Source organism: Triticum dicoccoides, chromosome 6B (genome assembly GCF_002162155.2).
Source record: "Triticum dicoccoides isolate Atlit2015 ecotype Zavitan chromosome 6B, WEW_v2.0, whole genome shotgun sequence".
In the NCBI taxonomy this organism is placed as follows: Eukaryota; Viridiplantae; Streptophyta; class Magnoliopsida; order Poales; family Poaceae; genus Triticum; species Triticum dicoccoides.
This window is the reverse complement of record NC_041391.1, coordinates 139,298,434-139,306,484: the sequence shown is the minus strand read 5'-3', so window position 1 is coordinate 139,306,484 and position 8,051 is coordinate 139,298,434.

Here is an 8,051-nt window from a genome sequence, read left to right as displayed (position 1 = left end):
GACTGGGATTTGTCACTCCGTATGACGGAGAGGCATCTCTGGGCCCACTCGGTAATGCATCATCATAATGAGCTCAATGTGACCAAGTGTCTGGTCACGGGATCATGCATTATGGTACGATTAAAGTGACTTGCCGGTAACGAGATTAAATGAGGTATTGGGATACCGACGATCGAATCTCGGGCAAGTAACGTACCGATTGACAAAGTGAATTGTATACGGGGTTGCTTGAATCCTCGACATCGTGGTGCAACTCTGAACTCATATTTCTTGAACGGTGAGCATCATAGCGTTGTATCATATCCCTTAGAAGCAAAACCCCCGAGCTTCTTCTCACAAGCATCCTCGTCGTGTCCCATAAAACCACAATGGAAACAAAAGTGAGGGACACACTCATATTTGAGCTTGAAAGTAGCCCTTTTTAGAACTCCCTTGACTGGATATTCCAGAGTCACTTCCTTCTGTAGACGTCTGTTATATGGCAGCTTCACTCGGATCCTCAGGAACTCGCTGGTACCGTGACCAACAGCCGGCGCATCTGATGAAGTCATGTACCTAGGGTAGGGTCATGAACCTGTCCAAGGTACCCTCCCCAAGGACATCTTTTAGAAGAAGTCGTCTTCCAGTCGGCCAAGAGGGACTCCACTCGACGGACTAGAAGACACTCGACAAACTTGAAGACACTCGACCAAGAAGACTCACTCGACCACCAGGAGTTCAAGATCTACTCTGAATCCAAACGGTCTGTAATTAAGTAGTCTTTATGGTCATGATGACACTTTATGTAAGGCGTTACCTGTAACGCCAGACCTTAATGTACTTTATCCCTCCGCTACGTGGGCTGGCTGGGGTCCTGGCGTCCTCTATATAAGCCACCCCCTCCACTGGTAGGAGGGTTCGCACCCCTGTAACTCTCACACATATAATCCAGTCGACCGCCTCCGGGCTCCGAGACGTAGGGCTGTTACTTCCTCCAAGAAGGGCCTGAAGTCGTTAAACACTTGTGTGCACAACTGCTCCATAGCTAGGATCTTGCCTCTCCATACCTACCCCCCACTCTACTGTCAGACTTAGAACCACGACAGTTGGCGCCCACCGTGGGGCAGGTGTCTTAGCGACCTATTGGAGAAGTTGCAATTTTTCCGATTCCCATCATCATGGTTTCAGGTGGAGTTCTGGTTGAGGGCCGCGAGATCCGTCTCGGCGTGCTCACATTCGTCATCGACGACTCTGCCTGGCTGCAGGAGGCTCTGCTCGACGTGGATGCGCTCCCAGTCCGCGGAGCTACGCACTTTCGAGCATGCGTCCGTGGCGTCCTCCTGCGGCAACCGTCGACTCAGTATCGGCCGGTTTTCGTGTCATCTTCCCTCCCAGCTTCCCACTGGCGTAAGCGCTCCGGTCGGTCGAGGCTTCAGCGGTGGGTAAGGCACGCAGTGGCTTGCCAGTCGACCACTGCCCAAGTCGCGACAATCGAGCCCGACGAATCTCTCTACGGCCTGTTCGACCTGTCGACTGGCTCCGCAGAGACTACATACGAGTGCGACAGCAGTGATCCGACGGCGGAGGTCCTGATGGTCAGTGGGCCGCACGGTCCCCCCGGCTTTCCTGGCACCGAGGGAGGCAACGGCGGAGGCGATCCGTCACACGACCATGAGGAGTACCGCCCCGAGCCCCTCAACTCGCAGCAGAGGGAAGAACTTCACCGCCGGAACGTGGATGCGCTTCATACTCCGATCGTTGGAGAAACCCCTGAGGCTCGCGCCTTAGAGGACGCGCGCTTGGCCAACCTGGCTGAGCGCACTCGACTGGAGAACCTTCAGCGGGCACTCGACGAGCGCGCGCGGCAACAGATTCCAGACTCCAGTCGACGCCAACTCTTTAAACCTCCGACCCAGGTATACCGCACTCCGATCCAGAATTTGGCAGCTGCAACCCGTATAGCAGAGTCGATTCAGCCTTCCCAGTCAGAGGCTGGCAGAGGCTTGATGCAGATCAGAGATTTGCTCCGGGCAGCAGGAGATCAGAATTCGGCTGTGTCGTAGTCGCGGAACAGGATTCATAGCAGATCCGTGGCGGCGAATACGGTCCAGTCGGCTCATAGCCCCAGATCGCCTCCGAGGCATGAAGGGCATGGCGACCGGCACGATCAGTACAGGAACTATGAGCAGTATGATCACCGATTCGATCGCAACGATCGACGTCGAGTGCCCACTCCTCCCCTGAGGGGTGGATCATATATGCCTCGATAGCAGGATGACAGACGCCAGCACAGTGGCGGGCGAAGGATTCCAGTCGACCCCAGGGAGCCAGGCTTTGATGCGAGATCCATCATCGTTCAAGGTCTGGTCGACCGGAACAGAGCCCACAGAGAGGGTAATGACAGAGATGTACCCACCAGCAGCCGAGTGCATGTCTCCGGACCAGAGTGTTTCAGCAGAGCCATCAGAGCCGCGGTGATTCCTCCCAACTTCAGGTTGGCGACTGGAGTCAGCAAGTTCAACGGTGAGTCCAAGCCTGATACTTGGCTTGAAGACTACCGAGTGGCTGTTTAGATAGGCGACGGAAATGAAGAGGTGGCCATGAAGCATCTGCCTCTCATGTTGGAAGGGTCAGCCAGGGCATGGCTGAATCAGTTGACACCCAGCAGCATCTACACGTGGAAGGACCTCTCCCGAGTGTTTGTCAGGACGTTCGAAGGAACGTGCAAGCGACCGGCGGGACTGACAGAGCTGCAATCTTGTGTATAGAAGTCGAATGAGACTCTGAGAGATTACATCCAGAGATGGATCACACTGCATCACACAATAGAGAATGTATCTGATCACCAGGCAGTTTGCGCCTTCAAGGAGGGCGTAAAATACAGAGAGCTAAGCCTGTAATTCGGTCGAACCGGAGACATGTCTCTGAGTCGAATGATGGAAAAGCCACCAAATATGCCAATGGTGAGGAAGAGGATCGGCTCCGGAGCGGCAAGCACAAGTCAGTCGCCCAGGACACCGGAGGCGGAAATTCCAGTCGAAAGCAAAAGCGTAAAGCCGAGCCAGCCGCTCCTGGAGAAGCCTTGGCCCTGAATCAAGGAAAGTTCAAAGGAAAACCCAAGGGGCCTTGGAACCCCAAGAAAGTAAAAGATAAAGAAGGAAACGACGTGATGGATTTGCCATGTCGCAACCACACCAAGAAAGATGAAGAGGGTAACTTCATTTACCCTAAGCATACCACTCGACAGTGTCGACTCCTGATACAGCAATTCCAAGGGAAGCAGTCCAAGGACAAAGAAAAAGAGTCGGACAAGGTTGAGGACAAGGAGGACAGTGACGAGGAATATCCGCAGGTCAATTCCACCCTGATGATTTTTGCTGACGTTGAGAGCAAAAACCGACTGAAAGTTATAAACCGAGAGGTGAATATGGCTGCTTCGTCAACACCTAGTTACCTGAAGTGGTCTCAGACCGCCATTACGTTCGACCAATCTGATCATCCCACGCACATAGCCACCCCTGGGAGGCAAGCATTAGTGGTCGACCCAGTCGTTGAGGGCACTCGACTGACCAAAGTGTTGATGGATGGCGGCAGCAGTTTGAATATACTGTACGCTGAGACGCTGAAAGGGATGGGCATTCCGATGTCCAGACTGAGCACAAGCAACATGAGTTTCTATGGAGTCATCCCTGGCAAGAAGGCCGCATCACTCGGCCAGATTGCTCTTGGCGTAGTTTTTGGTGATTCGAAGAATTTCCTCAAAGAGAAGCTGACATTTGAGGTTGTGGATTTTCAGAGTGCCTATCATGCAATTTTGGGCAGGCCAGCTTATGCACGTTTTATGGCTCGACCATGTTACGTGTACCTCAAACTAAAGATGCCTGGCCCTAAAGGCGTGATCACTGTCACTGGTAACCGCAAGAAGGTAGAAGAGTGCTTCCAGAAAGGCTCAAAGATCACTGATGCTCAGATGGTGGCAGAAGAGTGGCAGGAACACCAAAGGAATGCAGACCCGAGTGATTTGTTGCGATCCAAAAAGCCTGCTATGGAATCAGCGTTCCGGTCGTCCGGTGAGACAAAACCCGTTCACATCCACCCGACTGACCCTAACGCTGCTCCGACTCATATCTCCACAACACTCAACCCCAAATAGGAAGAAGCACTCATCCAGTTCCTCCGTGAGAACTGGGACATCTTTGCATGGAAACCTTCTGACATGCCGGGTGTACCCAGGGGACTGGCTGAGCATCGTCTATGAGTCGATTCAAAGGCAAAACCTGTGAAAGAACATCTGCGGCGGTCCGCCGTCCAGAAAAGGAAGGCTATTGGCGAGGAAGTGGCTCGGCTCCTAGCGGCAGAGTTTATCTGAGAGATTTACCACTCCGAGTGGCTCGCCAATGTCGTCATGGTCCCCAAAAAGGACAACTCGCTTCGCATGTGCATCGATTTTAAGCATATCAATCAGGCCTGCCCAAAAGATCATTTTCCTCTTCCCCGCATCGACCAAATAGTCGACTCGACTGCGGGATGTGAGCGACTGTCTTTCTTGGACGCTTATTCCGGGTACCATCAGATCCGTCTGTTTGGACCCGATGAGATCAAAACAGCTTTCATCACCCCATTCGGGTGCTTCTGCTATGTCACCATGCCATTCGGCCTCAAGAATGCCGGAGCCACGTTCATGAGGATGATTCAGAAGTGTTTGCTCACTCAAATCAGTCGGAATGTGGAAGCATACATGGATGACATTGTGGTCAAGTCACGGAAAGGTTCCGACCTACTGACTGACCTCGCTGAAACATTTGCCAACCTCAGGAGGTACGATATCAAGCTTAACCCATCCAAGTGCACATTCGGAGTTCCTGGTGGAAAGTTACTCGGTTTTCTCGTTTCCGAATGAGGAATCAACGCAAACCCAGAGAAAGTAGGCACAATACTCCGAATGAAACGACCTGTGCGTGTGCACGATGTTCAGAAGCTTACTGGTTGCTTGGCCGCTTTAAGTCGATTCATCTCTCGTCTCGGTGAGAAGGCATTGCCTCTTTACCGACTGATGAAGAAGTCAGACAAGTTCGAGTGGACTCCTGAAGCTGACGCAGCGTTTGCAGAGTTAAAAACCCTGCTTTCCACCCAGCCGGTGCTTGCTGCCCCGATCAGCAAAGAGCCTTTGCTGCTTTACATTGCAGCCATAGGACAAGTCGTCAATATTGTGCTTACGGTCGAGCGGGAAGAAGAAGGGAAAGCCTTCAAAGTTCAGCGCCCAGTATACTACATCTCCGAAGTCCTGACCCCATCCAAGCAACGATACCCTCATTATTAGAAGCTTGTATATGGGATTTATATGACCACGAAGAAAGTTGCTCACTACTTCTCTGACCATATCATCACAGTCGTCACCGACGCCCCCCTATCAGAGATTCTGCACAACAGAGACACAACTGGTCGAGTGGCAAAATGGGCGATTGAACTTCTTCCACTAGATATCAGTTTTGAGGCAAAGAAAGCTATCAAGTCCCAAGCAATAGCAGATTTCTCGCCGAGTGTACTGAACAACAGTTGCCGACTCAAGTTCACTCGGAGCACTGGACTATGTTCTTCGATGGCTCCAAAATGCTGAATGGTTCCGGTGCTGGAGTGGTCTTGGTTTCCCCCCGAGGAGATAAGCTCAGATATGTACTCGAGATTCACTTTGATTCCTCCAACAATGAAGCAGAATATGAAGCACTCTTGTACAGGTTGCGTATGGCCATTTCACTCGGCGTCCGTCGCCTCATGGTCTACGGTGACTCGGACTTAGTGGTCAATCAAGTGATGAAGGAGTGGGACGTCAGAAGCCCAGCCATGACTGGCTACTGCAATGCAGTCAGAAAGCTGGAGAAGAAATTTGAGGGATTAGAGCTCCATCACGTTCCCCGACTGAAAAATCAAGCATCCGATGACTTGGCGAAGATAGGTTCCAAGAGAGAAGCCATTCCGAGTGGCGTGTTTTTGGAGCATGTTCACACGCCGTCGGTTCAAGAAGATCCTTTCACTGAGGAAGCCCCGCAGCCAAAAAGCGCCACAGATCCGACTGAAGTCGAGGTCCCAGCTGTGGTCGACTTAATCATGGAAGTTCTGGTCATCACTCCCGACTGGACAGTGCCCTATATCGCCTATATTCTGAGGAAAGAGCTCCCCGAGAATGAAGAAGAGGCTCGAGAGATCGTCCGCCGATCCAAAGCCTTTACCGTCATGAGGGCACAGTTGTATAGAGAAAGTGCGACTGGAGTCAGCCAGAAATGCATAACACCGGAAGAAGGTCGAATGATTCTCAACGACATCCACTCGGGGACCTGTGGCCATCATGCGTCCTCTCGGACCATCATGGCTAAAGCATACCGAGCGGGTTTTTACTGGCCCAGAGCAAATGAGACGGCGAAAGAGATAGTCGACAAGTGTGAAGGATGTCAATTCTACTCCAATATGTCGCACAAACCCGCCTCAGCCTTGAAGACCATTCCACTCGTCTGGCCTTTCGCTGTATGGGGGTTGGATATGGTGGGACCACTGAGGACAGGCAGAAGCGGCTACACCCATGTATTGGTAGCAGTCGACAAGTTCACCAAGTGGATTGAGGCTAAACCCATCAAGAATCTGGATGCCGGCACCACCGTCAGCTTCATCAGGGAGTTGATATTCAGATATGGAGTTCCACACAGCATCATCACAGACAATGGATCAAACTTCGACTCCGAGGAATTCAGAGCCTTCTGCACATCTCAGGGTACACGAGTCGACTATGCTTCAGTCACTCACCCCAGTCGAATGGACAAGCAGAATGAGCAAATGGCTTAATTCTCAAAGGGTTGAAACCCCGACTGATGCGTGACCTCAAGCACACAACTGGTGCATGGGTCGACGAACTTCCGTCGTTGCTTTGGGGATTAAGGACCACGCCGAACAGGTCGACTAGGAGGACTCCGTTCTTCTTGGTCTATGGAGCTGAAGCAGTCTTGCCGAGTGACCTGCTTCACAACGCACCCCGAGTCGAACTCTACACCGAAGCTGAAGCAGAGCAAGCCCGACAGGATGCGGTCGACCTTCTAGAAGAAGAAAGAGAGACGACCTTGATCCGATCGACCATTTACCAGCAGGACTTGCGTCGCTTCCATGCCAGAAACGTGAAGAGTCGAGCTTTCCAGGAGGGAGATTTAGTTCTCCGAGTGGATCAGTAGAAACCACACAAGCTTGCTCCTACTTGGAAAGGTCCCTTCATCGTCACCAAGGTTCTCCACAATGGAGCATACCGCCTTTACAATGTCGAGCACCAGATTGACGAGCCCCGAGCATGGAACGCGGAGCTGCTCCACCCCTTTTATACTTAAGTTTTTCATTCAGATGAGTTGTAATAAAAGTACTTCTGTAGTGTATTCATCAAAGACAAGAGTTTCATAATTTTCTCGGTGATTGTTATCGCTTTTGTTCTCATAAATCTGCCCCCCAGTGGGTGGCTTAGCTGCGAACCCATTTCGCCTAAGCTTGTAAAAAATCCTACCGAGTGGTAAGCCAGCCTTCCACTCGGAGGCTTAGCTGTGAATCCGTTTCACCTAAGATAAACAAAATCCTACCGAGTGGTAAGCCAGCCTTCCACTCGAAGGCTTAGCTGCAGTCCAAGTACTCGCCTAAGTTAAACAAAATCCTACCGAGTGGTAAGCCAGCTTTCCACTCGGAGGCTTAGCTGCAGCCCAGTGCTCGCCTAAGTTTTTGAAAATCCTACCGAGTGGTAAGCCAGCCTTCCACTCGGGGGCTTAGCTGCAGCCCAGTTCTCGCCTAAGTTTTTGAAAATCCTACCGAGTGGTAAGCCAGCCTTCCACTCAGGGGCTTAGCTGCAGCCCAGTGGTCGCCTAAGTTTTTGAAAATCCTACCGAGTGATAAGACAGTCTTCCACTCGGAGGCTTAGCTGCAACCTAGTGTTCGCCTAAGTATAAAATACACGTGCGCCCCACAAGGAGGACGAAGCGCAGGTCGACTGCTACCTTCCCCTCCAAAACTATGCCACGAAAATCCTACCGAGTGGAGAGCAAACCTCCCAC